We start from the raw sequence: 13,511 nt of genomic DNA, 5'->3' as shown, positions 1-13,511 counted from the left end.
ACTGCTCAATTTTTCTGGAGAATTTTTTTACCTGACTGCTTTGCTCATCTTCATACACATTGCACTTGCCTCTTTATTGACAGCCTCAACATAAAATTAAGTCTATAATTTAAATAATTGTGCTTTTCTCTCCATCTTTTAGTATTGGATTTAAAAGCTGTCATTGATCTTGTCTCCCTAAGCTATGAACAAAATTGTTAACCTACTTTTCAAAAACACCATGGGTTCTTTCTATCTTGTGTGGCTTTGGTTTTTAAAACTATTCACTGTGCAAACTGGGGTGGATATAGTCCTTCAGAATTCAGCTGAGCTATTACTAAGAAAAGGTAAATAAGAGGTGAATACTTGGGTTAGCAATCAGATTTTCAAGAAACCTTTACACCTAATCAGTAACCATGTCTCAGCTACTTTCTACTTTACTGGAGCCTGTGTTTCATGTTTACTCTTTCTACTAAGGCTTTTGCAGATTTTTCAATATTCCTATATACATTTATTTTCTTATACTTCAGATGTCATCCCAAAAGAATACAAATCCCATACTGATTTGTGAGAATAGTTTTGCTTTTACCTTGTTGAGTTTTTTTGCTCTGCTCTGTCTCATTTGGAATAAAATTAAGGAGAAAGAAAACCCCAAGTACTATCGTATTCCCTTTTCTCTCATTTATATAATCTCAGGTTTTGTTTGTTTGCTTGTTTGCTGAGACAGAATCTCATTCTGTTGCCCAGGCTGGAGTGCAGTGGCATGACCTCCGCTCACTGCAACCTCTGCCTCCCAGGTTCGAGCAATTCTCCTGCCTCAGCCTTTTGAGTAGCTGGGGTTACAGGCATGTGCCATCACTCCTGGCTAATTTTTGTATTTTTAGTAGAGATGGAGTTTCACCATGTTGGCCAGACTGGTCTTGACCTTATAATTCACCCGCCTCAGCCTCCCGATATAATCTCAGTTTTATTCCACTTGACAGAAAACATGCACCAAAAAAGGAACACTTTCAGTTCAGAACAAGCTCAAGGCCAAGATACATTCTACCCCTGGGGATTCTCCTGTTCCCCATTTACCAAGGGTCTGAAAATCACTGAGATAATATCCATACCTTTATTGATATGTAGGTTTCTGCAGCATGAATTTGATGTATACATAATAAGTAAAGTTGGAACATTCATTAATGATGCAGAAAAGTCAATAACATTTCTGAAGGTCATTTTGCTTCTGTAAAAATTGTACACTGTTTATGGGAATGTAAATTAGTATAACCTCTGTGGAAAATGGTATGGAGATTACTCAAATAACTAAAAATAGAACTACCATTCCATCTAGCAATCCCACTACTGGGTATCTATCCAGAAGAAAAGTAATCAACATATCAGACACATACCTACACTCATATTTTTATTGCAGCACTATTCACTATTGTGAAACAAAGATATGGAGTCAACCTAAGTGTCCATCAGTGGATGAAAGGATAAAGAATATGTGGTATATATTAGTCCATTCTCATGCTGCTAATAAAGACATACTTGAGACTGGGTAATTTATAAAGGAAAGTGGTTTAATGATGCACAGTTCCATGTGGCTCGGGAGGCCTCACAATCATGTTGGAAGGCAAAAGACATGTTTTACATGGTGGCAGACAAGAAAGAATGAGAGACAAGCAAAACGGTAAACCTCTTACAAAACCATCCGATCTTATGAGACTTATTCACTACCATGAGAACAGTATGGGGGAAACCACTTCTATGATTCAATTATCTCCCACCAGGTCCCTCTCACAACATGCGGGGATTATGGGAGCTACAATTCAACATGAGATTTGGGTGGGAACACAGCCAAACCATATCATTCAGGGCCTGGCCCCTCTCAAATCTCATGTCCTCACATTTCAAAACCAATTGTGCCTTCCCAACAGTCCTTCAAAGTCTTAAAAGATGCACATATTCTCAAACACAGAAAATCTTGAGAATTTGAAATGCTGGGAGTTGTATGGATTCCATGATAATAATTCTAATCAGACAGATTGACAGTGTCTAAATGTTTCTCAGAACTGCTTTTATCCAAAGCTCATGACTCTAAGAAGGACCTTCTGCAGAAACAGAAATTCTGGGGAGAAGCTAATATGTCACTGGTCATTTTCGAGAATCCAACAAACTGGGAACAAAATTTTCTTAAGAAATTTAGGAACTTATTAGAATGCTTAGGTGTTAGCTTTGTTCTGTAGCAAAAAACTGTTATTGTTTTCAAAGGTAATCTTTCTGATCTGTATTTGTGAAATGTGTAAGTAAACTAGAAACTACCTCAAGACCTTGTTATTAAGATTAAATGAGTTAACACAGGTAAAGTATTTACCTGGAATGTATACTCAGAAATGTCAGTTGTTATAATAATTATCATCATTTTATCATTATCTTTATTATTCTCCTGAAAGATTAAATTTTATATTAACAAGATACAAACTCTGCAGACCCAAAATTGGTATTATTTTTTCATATTCTTGCAATATTGTCTGAACCTCAGTGGGCTTTTTGTTGTTGTTCTCAGAATGTCTTGTGTCTGATTTGGATTCTGCCCTGCTCTAAATTTTGCTCTAAAGTTTGGCAAAGCCTGTGCCCTAGGAGAGCTCAGCTCTGGCTCACTTCAAATCTAGGGCACTGGGATGGAATGACCTGGCTCAGAGCTCAGAACCGACACTAACTTGATCTGGGCTCTTAGTTCCTACACCATCTACTGAAGTCTGTTGATGCTATGACATGGCTCTAGAAGCTCTAGACTATGCAGAGAAGATGGCTTCACCCAACATAGAAACTGGTCTGGTTCTGGTATGCCAGAAGGGTTCACTTCTTTACCATCTTTTCTTCCACCTCTCCCTTCTTTTCTATCTCTTTGTTCTCTGCTTTCTCTTTCAGCTTTGCCTCAGGACCTGGATCCCTGGGTCTAGTTATTTTGTAGGCTGCTGCATCCTAGTCAATGACCCCTCAAATCCCCCCATACACATACACCAAGTGTTCCCTCCACATTTACCATTTCCTGAGTCAAATCTCTATTCTGAAGACAAATCAACTCTAGGAATATGGAAGTGGACTTATTCTCACTTTACTCAAATGTTATACTTTGAAGGTCAAAGGGATTCACTAGCCCTTTGCTGTGTAAGAATGTTAGCTTGTTATAGATATAGTCACATAAGTCATAGTAAAGGGTTATTTCTGAATGAGATGGTACAACATGTAGAAGGAGAGTTGATGGCAGACAGGCCCTTAGATGACAAATATAAAAATGTTGCTTTGTTGCTCATCACACCCCTCAACACATATTTTCTAGCAAACCTCTTCAGATAAAAGAAACTCTTTAGAAGCTGCTGGCTTGGTGAAGCTGGTGAGTTATCTGATTTTTTAAAAATAATAACTTGACCTGAGTAGAATTAGATCAAACATGCAGGCTAGTTCATCACCTTCTCCTCTGGAGGCTGTTCAAGTGGCCAGATAGTTCAGATACTGCAGTCACAGCCCTTCCTTCATAATAGTATCATGTAGTTCTCTTTGACAAACTCCTTATATTCACCCCTCAGGTCTCGGCAGAACTTCTGTGGACTGTCAGTTATGCTCTTCTAGCTTTCCCATAGACATGTGAAATGTTACAAAGGTTAGAGGAGCATATGACTCCAGAACAATGCACGACTCCAGACTGACTTTGTAAGGCCTATAGACTCCATGCTTCATCTGATTGTGTGAAGATGCAAATGTGGCAGACATGAGTGATGAAGCTAGCAGGTAAGCAGAAGCAGATATCATGTCATAAACACAGAAGTCCACTTCATTATCATGCTTGCTCTCAGGCCATTGGTTCTGCTATGGGTACTAAGTAATATGCTTAATACATCTACTCCAGACTGAGTCCGCAAATGTGCAGGGCTCCTATTAAGCTGCAGTTCTAGGCCTTGCATGTGGGAACCCACCCAGGGAACTGTATACCTTCCACTCATCCACTTGGTTGACAGTTAGAACAAGAAAATTAACTCTGATTGTGAACCTACTCTATACCAGGCACTACACTCTTTCCATATGCCATTAGGGAAACTCAACACAATTAACTAGTATCATCGCTGTAGAGATAAGATATAGGATGTGACTAAAGTAACACAGCTGGTAAGTAACAGGGCTGAGATGCCAACTCTCTCTGACTCCGAAGACTGAAGCTGTGTGCTTTATCTGCTTTGAAATACATTTAGCTGTTCTCTTAACTGCTCTGTGGGTACAAACGTCTAACTCTTGAGTCAATAACTGAACAAGACTTTAGAGAAACCAACAAGTAGTCAGAAGGCCCTAGATCCAGTGTTGATTTTTTAAACCAACTTTGCAAATCTCATTACACTAACCTGTGGGTGCAACTTCCCTCAGCCACTCTGGAATGCGATTAGCTCTCAATTAGTATGAACCATTAGAATTATCTTTGGTAGATCATAAAAAAATTCAACAAGATAGATGTATCTTCTTCTATTATATAATATGTTGCAAGTGAAAAAATGACACATTCTTATATTATTCTAAAGGTTATATTGTTAAAAATTGATATAACAACTCTGAAGCACTGATTTTGTTTGTCAAGGACATGGAAGGACATTTTATATAACATACTACAACTAAGAAATCAACCTGAAAACTTAATTCTGTTCTTTTACTCCTTGTCTAACAGACTGGAAAATGTACCCCCTGAATAATTGAGAGCTGACTATGAAAATCTGTACTATTGTTCATCTCCTAGAAGTATGGTGAATTATAATGGGACAAGTTATAAAAAACACATTGAACTAAATAAGAAATGGGTTCCATTGTTTCTTTTTCCCTTATAAACAATTGAGTCCATGAACTGAAATATGTTAATGTAAATATATATGTAATAGAGTCACATCTTAATCCACCAGTTATAACATCAAACAGAGATCAGAGACATAACATTTAGAAACAAAAAATACCATATTCCATCCTCTAAGTATTTAAGAGTAACTCTTGCTCAGTTATCTACTAATATGGCACAAAACTATCCAGAAATTGAACAATGCCTTTAAAATTGTTTTAATAGAGTCAGTCTTTTTTTAAATTGGCTCACAGTTTTTAGTAGGGTTATATTAAATTTTTGCATAATTGTATTGCAAATGTGAACACATATATTCCTCACTGGGTTGTCTATTAAGCTTAAAGATGTATTTTTTTCCTAACGAAGTTGAAGATGTAATTATCTACCTCATATTCAAAAGAGTATCTCAATATTGCATGCTAATTTTTTAGTAGTAACCAATATTTCTATTATATAAAATGTGGCACATTGCTGAACTATTAAATAAATGCTCTCATATTATTTTTTACATTTACAAACATTTTACAATGGTATGAGATGACAACATTTTTCTTCCCCCAACATATTCAGTTGGAAAAAGCTTCATATACATACAACTTGAATCCAAACCTTGATTCTACCAGAGTGATCTAGGACACTTACTTAGCATTTCTGATCCCCTTCCATTCTCAGTAAATTGGTGAATACATACTATTTCAAAAAGCTGTTGAGGAGATCAAATGTGGTAACACAGTTAAAACACTTATTAAGTGCCTGGCATTTAGTAGGCACTTACTAAAGGTTATTTTCCTTTGCTTTTCCTGATTGGGCTTGCCCTTATATCTCTTTACATGCAGGCTCTGCTGGCAGGCTCTGTAGACCACTAGAGTCTTGGCATTCTTTCTAGTTATTCCTCTTGTCTTTTATCCTCCACTGGTTCTCTGAATATGAAATAAGCCTTAATCTTTTCTGATTTTTTTAATCTTCTCAATGATAAGAAACTGATTTTTATTAAGACTGTATTTTATGTGCCATTTTCCAATAATGTGTGAAGTTAAAATTTTCTACTTCTATCGTCAATAGATTTGTCATCCATTCAAGTCCATTTATTTGACTTAGCCTCACAGATACTTCCTCAATCTTCCCTTCCACCAAGTTAGCCAGGATTGATAGCATCTCCTGTGCATGGGGCTGCCTTGGCAGTCTCTGATCACTGAACTTTCTCAGGAAGTACTCTATCTTTTTGACCAGAAGGATTTTTTTTTTAAATTTTTTATTATTATACTTTAAGTTATAGGGTACATGTGCATAACATGCAGGGTTGTTACATATGTATACTTGTGACATGTTGGTGTGCTGCACCCATCAACTCGTCAGCACCCATCAACTCGTCATTTATATCAGGTATAACTCCCAATGCAATCCCTCCCCCCCTCCCCCCTCCCCCCTCCCCATGATAGGCCCTGGTGTGTGATGTTCCCCTTCCCGAGTCCAAGTGATCTCATTGTTCAGTTCCCACCTATGAGTGAGAACATGCGGTGTTTGGTTTTCTGTTCTTGCAATAGTTTGCTGAGAATGATGGTTTCCAGTTGCATCCATGTCCCTACAAAGGACACAAACTCATCCTTTTTTATGGCTGCATAGTATTCCATGGTGTATATGTGCCACATTTTCTTAATCTGGTCTGTCACTGATCTCACACCAGCTAGAATGGCAATCATTACAAAGTCCGGAAACAACAGGTGCTGGAGAGGATGTGGAGAAATAGGAACACTTTTACACTGTTGGTGGGATTGTAAACTGGTTCAACCATTATGGAAAACAGTATGGCGATTCCTCAAGGATCTAGAACTAGAAGTACCGTATGACTCAGCCATCCCATTACTGGGTATATACCCAAAGGATTATAAATCATGCTGCTATAAAGACACATGTACACGTATGTTTATTGCGGCACTATTCACAATAGCAAAGACTTGGAATCAACCCAAGTGTCCATCAGAAGGATTTTTATATTAAGGTGAGTAGTCTAACCAGAATAAATCACTCTTTACTCACTTTTGAGGAAGCATATTTTGGAGGGGTTTTTTGGTCTTTACTTTTTAAAGTTTTTCAGATATTCTGCTTTATACAGAAGAATACGTGTTTCCCAGATTCTCTACTTAAGTAGGAGAAAAAAGAATGTGAGCAGCATATTGTAATAATTAGGAATCTGTGTGTTGTCTACTGGCTAGCTTGTTATAAGGCTTAGGATACCACAACTAAATAGTTCTCATTTTTTAATTCCTTCTTCAGCATTCATTCATGATTATTGACCCTTACCTCTTATGCTTAAGAAGGAGTATGCCAGCTGGCCAGGCGGGGTGGTTCATACCTCTAATCCCAACACTTTGGGAGGTCGAGGCCGGCGGATCACTTGAGGTCAGGAGTTCAAGACCAGCCTGGCCAACATGGCAAAGCCCCATCTCTACTAAAAAAAAAAAAAAAAAAAGAAAAAAAGAAAATATATCTGGACGTGGTGGGTGTCTGTAATCCCAGCTACTCAGGAGGCTGAGGCATGAGAATTGCTTGAACCTGGGAGGCAGAGGTTGCAGGGAGCTGAAATTGGGCCACCACACTCCAGCCTGGGCAACAAGAGCGAAACTCCGTCACACACACACACACACACACACACACACACACACACACACACACCAATGGGAAAATTGATTAAAGTCCCAAAAGCCATGGTCAATTCTATCAATGCCGACATCAGGGATTGGCCAACTGTAACTCATAGGTCGATTCTAGCCCACTGACGGCTCTGTGAAAAAGTTTTATTGGAATACAACTATGCCCATTCATTTACAGATTGTATATAGCTGCTTTTGTGCTACAGTGGCAGAACTGAGTAGGTGTGACTGAGAATGCAAAGACTTGAAAAGCCTAAAATATTTATCATCTGAAATTTTAGGGAAAAAAATGTTTGCTGACCCCTAGTCTGAGAAATAAGATTGGTGAATGCTTCCTTTATAAGGTACCTGGAAATACAGAAGGCCTTTATCTGTTTTTGAATCCCCTTCTGGAAATAGTTGGAACTGTGGACTTCAAAGCTCTGGGATGTGGTAGTGTTGACAGATCTGGGTGTATGAGCAAGTCACTCAGCCTCACCAAACAGTTCCACATAGGAAGCAATCAGTAAATATGATTTTTCTTCTTTTCTCTACAAGGAAGCTTTATGTTGAAAATATTAATGTGTAAACCCTGCTGATGAGGGAAATTAGGTGCTTAAGATGTTAGAGAAATAGCTTTACCTAGACTCACATAAACCATTTTCATAAGGTTTAGTGTTAATGTATCAGAGTATTTAACCAGTCTTCAGAGATTTCCTCAATACTTAGCTTTCTGATGTTGCCCCAGCTAAATTTGAAGTGTCAAGTTTTCTTTGCTGCTTCTACATCATCCATTGTTATCCTGAAATACTTGTTACCTTCTGTCTGTTTCTTGCTACCTTTATTGCATCTGTTTTCTAATACAATTTTCTTATAAAACAGACCTCCATTTACAAAATTAGAACACTGCCTCTTGAATTCATATTTCTTCACTATATCTATCTTCGTTTTGTCCTAAGGTAGTGTAGATAAATGAAAAATAAATAAACTGTCACCAAAAATTTGAATTTCATGGTTTCCTTTTTCTAAAACAAATTGGCTTGAAAAATACTGAAATTGTCGGTTAATTCCTTAACTTAAACATATGTTTCTATGCCTTTAATTCTGAATTCAACTTGTAAAGTAGACTTCTCTGATGTATTTGGGTACAATATTTAACTTTGTAGATTCAAAGAGGTATATCTATCAATTTAACTGATTGATAAAATGTTGACTAATTGAGATAATTTTCCTATATATGAATCCTAAAATTTAGAAAAAAGTAGGAGAACACAGTTTTTAAAGAAACCTATTTGTTTTTGTTTTTCCCTGGTAAAAAGATGAATGAACCAATAGATAGTGACTATCCTTATTTCACATACTAGATGAAGGGCACAGTCACGTTCCAGTGGAATTCTCTACCCCCGGGAATGCACCTGAGCCATTTCTAATCTCTTTGATAAATGCTGCTGCAGTTCAAGTTTCAGAATCAATTGGGAAAAAAATTTGAAGTGGGACTTCTCCTGAAGCAGTGGCAGGTCTGTTCTAGACAGGCATACATAGTAAATCAGAGTTTTCACATTTCATTGCCTGAAACTAACTCAAACTGTCAATATGTGGCCAGGTGTAAATCGTGCAGTTAAGATAGAGGATAGCAAACAACCTGAGCTTCAGTATTAGATACTGGAAAAGAATTTGAAGATCAGGCTCTTTGGGAAATAATCAATTGAGAAAAATCAAAGTTAATGCCACTATTAGGAAAGTTATAATGCCAAGTATACAAATTATAATATTAAAATGGAACCAAATAATTAGGTTGCATGAAAAATAATAATAATTATTAGAATGAATCTCTTTTAATGTATTAATTTGATTAAAAGAGTTACTGAGTATGTGAGTTACAAAGGTTTACATTTAGAGATAAAAATAATAAATATCATTCATATGAACATAAAATAATCTAAATATCTACTGGTATCTGTAGGTCCTGTTTTATTGCCACTGATTTTTAATAGACAGAACATTTCTATTGGTACTAGCAATACAGAGGTCTCTGCAACCTAGTGCAGGATCCCTATTTATACTCTTTCTTAAGGGAAGGCCTGTGAGTCCACCTGACGGTAAGGACACACATATTTCTTTTCTCTCACCTAGATAGTGCTGAATATTTTCAAACTAAAGGACACATTTAGAGCTATAATGGGCCTTAGAATTCATCAGTTCAAGCTTTTTCCTTTGGAGATGAAGAAACTGAGGCTGAATAATGATTTTAATAATTTACTGAGGAGGCAGCATATCTTCTGAAAAACTTGGGGATTGAATTCAGAGAGCTACGAGTTTGACTCCTACTCTACAAACTCCATTTTATTCATCTCCCTGGGCCTCAGTTTCTTCCTTTATATGTGGAAAAATAATATGAAATGTTCTCTCTCTCTCTCTCTTTTTTTCTGAGAGAGCTTTTCATTAATTTTAGCCCTGGACTCACCTCTTCATAATTTAAACCTTGGAACCTCCATTTGTCCTGGAGTTAGTTATCATGTTAGACCAAGGTACAGATTCTTAGCTTTTCAGCTCAACAGGTAAGGTCTAAGAACAAGACTGAAAAAAATTAAAAGTGGAACTATTTGGAGAATAAGTTGTTTCCTGGTTCTTCTCTAGTACTTCCCCTTGTATCTTGCCCATTTGATAAAGCCCATATGATCTGAGGAGCGAAAAGAGAATTGGGGAGTAAGGAGTCCAGTAAGGAAGTTGGCCTACCTCTTCTCTCTGCCATCTTGTTATTTTAGGAGGACTTCTTCTGTCCTCTCTGAACTGGGTAACAAACTTGCTGGTGTTCCTCTAGCCTTAATAGTGATAGAACAGAGATAGAGTAGGAATGTTAGGGGCAGAGTCAATGCTCGCCAACAGCCCCAGGTCTCCCATGGCCAATATAATGAACAAGAGAACAACTAAACATTTCTTTGCCTTTCAAAAAGGATCGAAGGCCTGAAGAAAGGCTGTGCATAGGCCAGCACAACCAATGGAGACTAGAGATCAAAATGAGGAAGGAATACCTGAGCTATCTCCTGGCACGATGTCCCAAGGTCAGGCAGGAGACCTGACACCTCTGTAGATGTAGCAGGGTTAGAAGCTAAAGACCAAAATAATTAAAATCCCATCAGTTGATTGTTCTATATCTCTGTGCAGTCCAGTAGAAACAAGGTCACTCATGTACTCTTTGCCAATGCTTAGTGATATTTCTTAAAGACCCTTTCACATCTTAGGTGAACATCAGAGCTAGTGGCTTGCAGTGGGCAGGAGAACAAATTTAAATGCATGGAAAGTTACAGAATTTCACTACACTTACCTGAAAAAGGACTAGCTTATGTTTACTTTATGTGACTGATTAAGAACTTTGAATCAGAAATTAGACTGATCAATAAAAAATAAAGTTACCTGTAATCTCAGCACTTTGGGAGGCTGAGATGGGCAGATCACCTGAGGTAGGAGTTCAAGACAAGACTGGCCAACATGATGAAACCCCTTCTCTACTAAAAATACAAAAAGTAGCTGCATAGTGGCAAGAGCCTGTAATCCCAGATACTCAGGAGGCTGAGGCAGGAGAATCACTTGAATCTGGGAGGTGGAGGTTGTAGTGAGCCAAGATCGCACCACTGCACTCCAGCCTGAGCAGCAGAGTGAGACTCTGTCAAAACAAAAACAAAAACAAAAACACAGAGTTTTGCCTATGTGAGTACTTGAGTGTAAAATAGTTACCTGTATTAATTTCCCAGTACTGTTGTGAATAAATTATCACAATTTAGTGGCTTAAAAACATCACACACTGGGGCCTATCATGGGGAGGGGGGAAGGGGGAGGGATTGCATTGGGAGTTATACCTGATGTAAATGACGAGTTGATGGGTGCAGCACACCAACATGGCACAAGTATACATATGTAACAAACCTGCACGTTATGCACATGTACTCTACAACTTAAAGTATAATAATAATAAATAAATTTAAAAAAACAATATAAATACATTATTTTATAGTTCTGAAGATCAGAAGTACAAAATGGGTCACATGGGCTAAAATCAAGATGCTGCTTCAAGATGAAGCTGAATATCTTCTTCCCAGCCACTGGTTGCCAGAAATTTGTTGACTATGAACATAAACTTCATGGGTTTTCTTAGAAGTATATGGCCACAGGCGTTGCTGCTGATGCGCTGGATAAAGAATGAAAGGGTTATGTTGTCCAAATCGGTGGTGGGAACGACAAACAAGATTTCCCCATGAAGCCGGGTATCCTGACCTGTGGCCATATCTGCCTGTGACTAAGGGGTATTCCTGTTTTAGACCAAAGAGAGCTGAAGAAAGAAAATGCAAATCTGTGTATGGTTGCATTATGGATGCCAATCTGAGCATTCTTAACATCATCTTTATAAAAAAAAAAAAAAAGAGAAAGAGAGGGAAGGATATTCCTGGACTGACTGATACTACAGTGCCTCATTGCCTGAGGCCCAAAAGAGCTAGAAGAGTCTGAAAACTTTTCAGTCTGTCTGAAAAAGATGATGTCTGCCAATATGTTGTAAAAATAAAAATAAATTTAAAAAGCCCTTAGAAAAAAGAAGGTAAGAAACCTGGAGCCAAAGCACCCGAGATTTTTACTAGATGTCCTGAAGCATAAATGCTGGCATATTTCTCTGAAGGAACAGCTTACTAAGAAAAGTAAGGAAGAGGTTGTAGAATATGCTAAACTTTTGGTCAAGTAAATGAAAGAGGCTAAAAACAAAAACAAAACCAAAGCAAAACAAAAACCCGCCAGGAACAGACTGTCCTCTCTGTGAGCTTCTACTTGTCTGAGTCTAGTCAAAAGCAAGTTTTTTTGAGTAACAGATAAATAGGTCAGATTCCTTCACAAAATTATTAAATTAAATTAAATCAAGGTGTTGGCCGGCTGCATACTTTCTGAGGTTCCAGGAAAGAATAGGTTTCCAGAGATTCCTGCATTTCTTGGCAGAATACGCCTTTCTCCATCTTCAGAGACAGCAGTGTAACGACTTCAAAGCTCTGTCTCTGATCTTGTCCCTGCCTTTTCCATCTTTCCATGCACCGTTGACATTATGTTGGGTCCACCTGGATAATGCAGGATAATCTCCTCAGGATCCTTAATCTAATCACACCTGCAAAGTCCCCTTTGCCATGTAAGGTGACATCTTCACAGTTCCTGGTAATTAATTAAGATGAGGACATTTTGAGGAGCCATTGTCCTGCCTACCCAATATGTGTTTTTCTGTGTGTGTGTATGAGGGAGAGAGAGAAAAATAGTGTGTATCACAAACAAGTGGTCAATTTAAATATTCAAGCTTCTATCCTCCAGATTAGCAGTTGGTTATTAAAACCATTTATTAAACCATAAGAATCCTGATTGCTTTCAAAGAAGCCTACTTTGGCTAGAAACATGAATGTAGAATAGCTTCGTTTGATCAAATGTAAGAATTGGAGTATTATTCCTAAGAAAAATTTTGTTAGATCTTTATAGCAACTAAATCTTTTTTAAACACAAAATGAAAAACCAGGATTCACCATCTCATTAAAAAGAAATGCTTCTTCCTCTTCAGACTGACAGTTTCCTTCACTGCCTGGTCCTAGCCTGTTTACCTAACCTTCCTAATCCATACCTTTCTTTCATTTCTCCAGTTCAATGCAATATTTAACTTTATTAACTCACATGTCATTCTCCGAAAAACATCTCTTTTGGTTTTGTTTATGCCCTGCACTCCACTTTCAAGGAACATTAAAAGCTCTTAAAACTTAGCCATAAAACAGTATCCTCATCTTTTAAGACTATGGTAAGTGTTATGTCTCCCATGACAGTTTCTAAGTTGTATTATACCACAGGTTGAATTAATTTCTCCTTCCCCAGTTCACTTTCTGCAGTTTTTGTGCCCCTACTTTGGAATTTTTCTTCATATACCTTGATTCTGTGTATCACTTCCTTCTAAAGTTGTGAGACTTGGGAAGCCAGAAATACAGATTCAATCATCATGATATCCCTTACTGTGGGAGTGGGTGATG

At 37.7% G+C, this 13,511-nt stretch overlaps 1 long non-coding RNA gene across 1 annotated transcript in view; it reads right to left on the bottom strand.

Annotated features, from left to right (window-relative positions):
• Positions 1-7,331: 7,331 nt before the first annotated feature.
• LOC103239956 (uncharacterized) overlaps positions 7,332-13,511 on the bottom strand; it is a 74,854-nt gene continuing 68,674 nt past the window's right edge. Inside the window, exons 5-7 of the long non-coding RNA XR_012095089.1 lie at positions 10,888-11,137; positions 10,506-10,582; positions 7,332-10,295 (exon numbers count right to left, since the gene is read on the bottom strand). This is a non-coding gene — a long non-coding RNA (uncharacterized lncRNA). The remainder of the gene's footprint in view (positions 10,296-10,505; positions 10,583-10,887; positions 11,138-13,511) is intronic.

Source organism: Chlorocebus sabaeus, chromosome 13, assembly GCF_047675955.1.
Source record: "Chlorocebus sabaeus isolate Y175 chromosome 13, mChlSab1.0.hap1, whole genome shotgun sequence".
Classification (NCBI taxonomy): domain Eukaryota; kingdom Metazoa; phylum Chordata; class Mammalia; order Primates; family Cercopithecidae; genus Chlorocebus; species Chlorocebus sabaeus.
The sequence above is the reverse complement of the archived record's forward strand: the minus strand, read 5'-3'. Positions and strand labels throughout refer to the sequence as shown.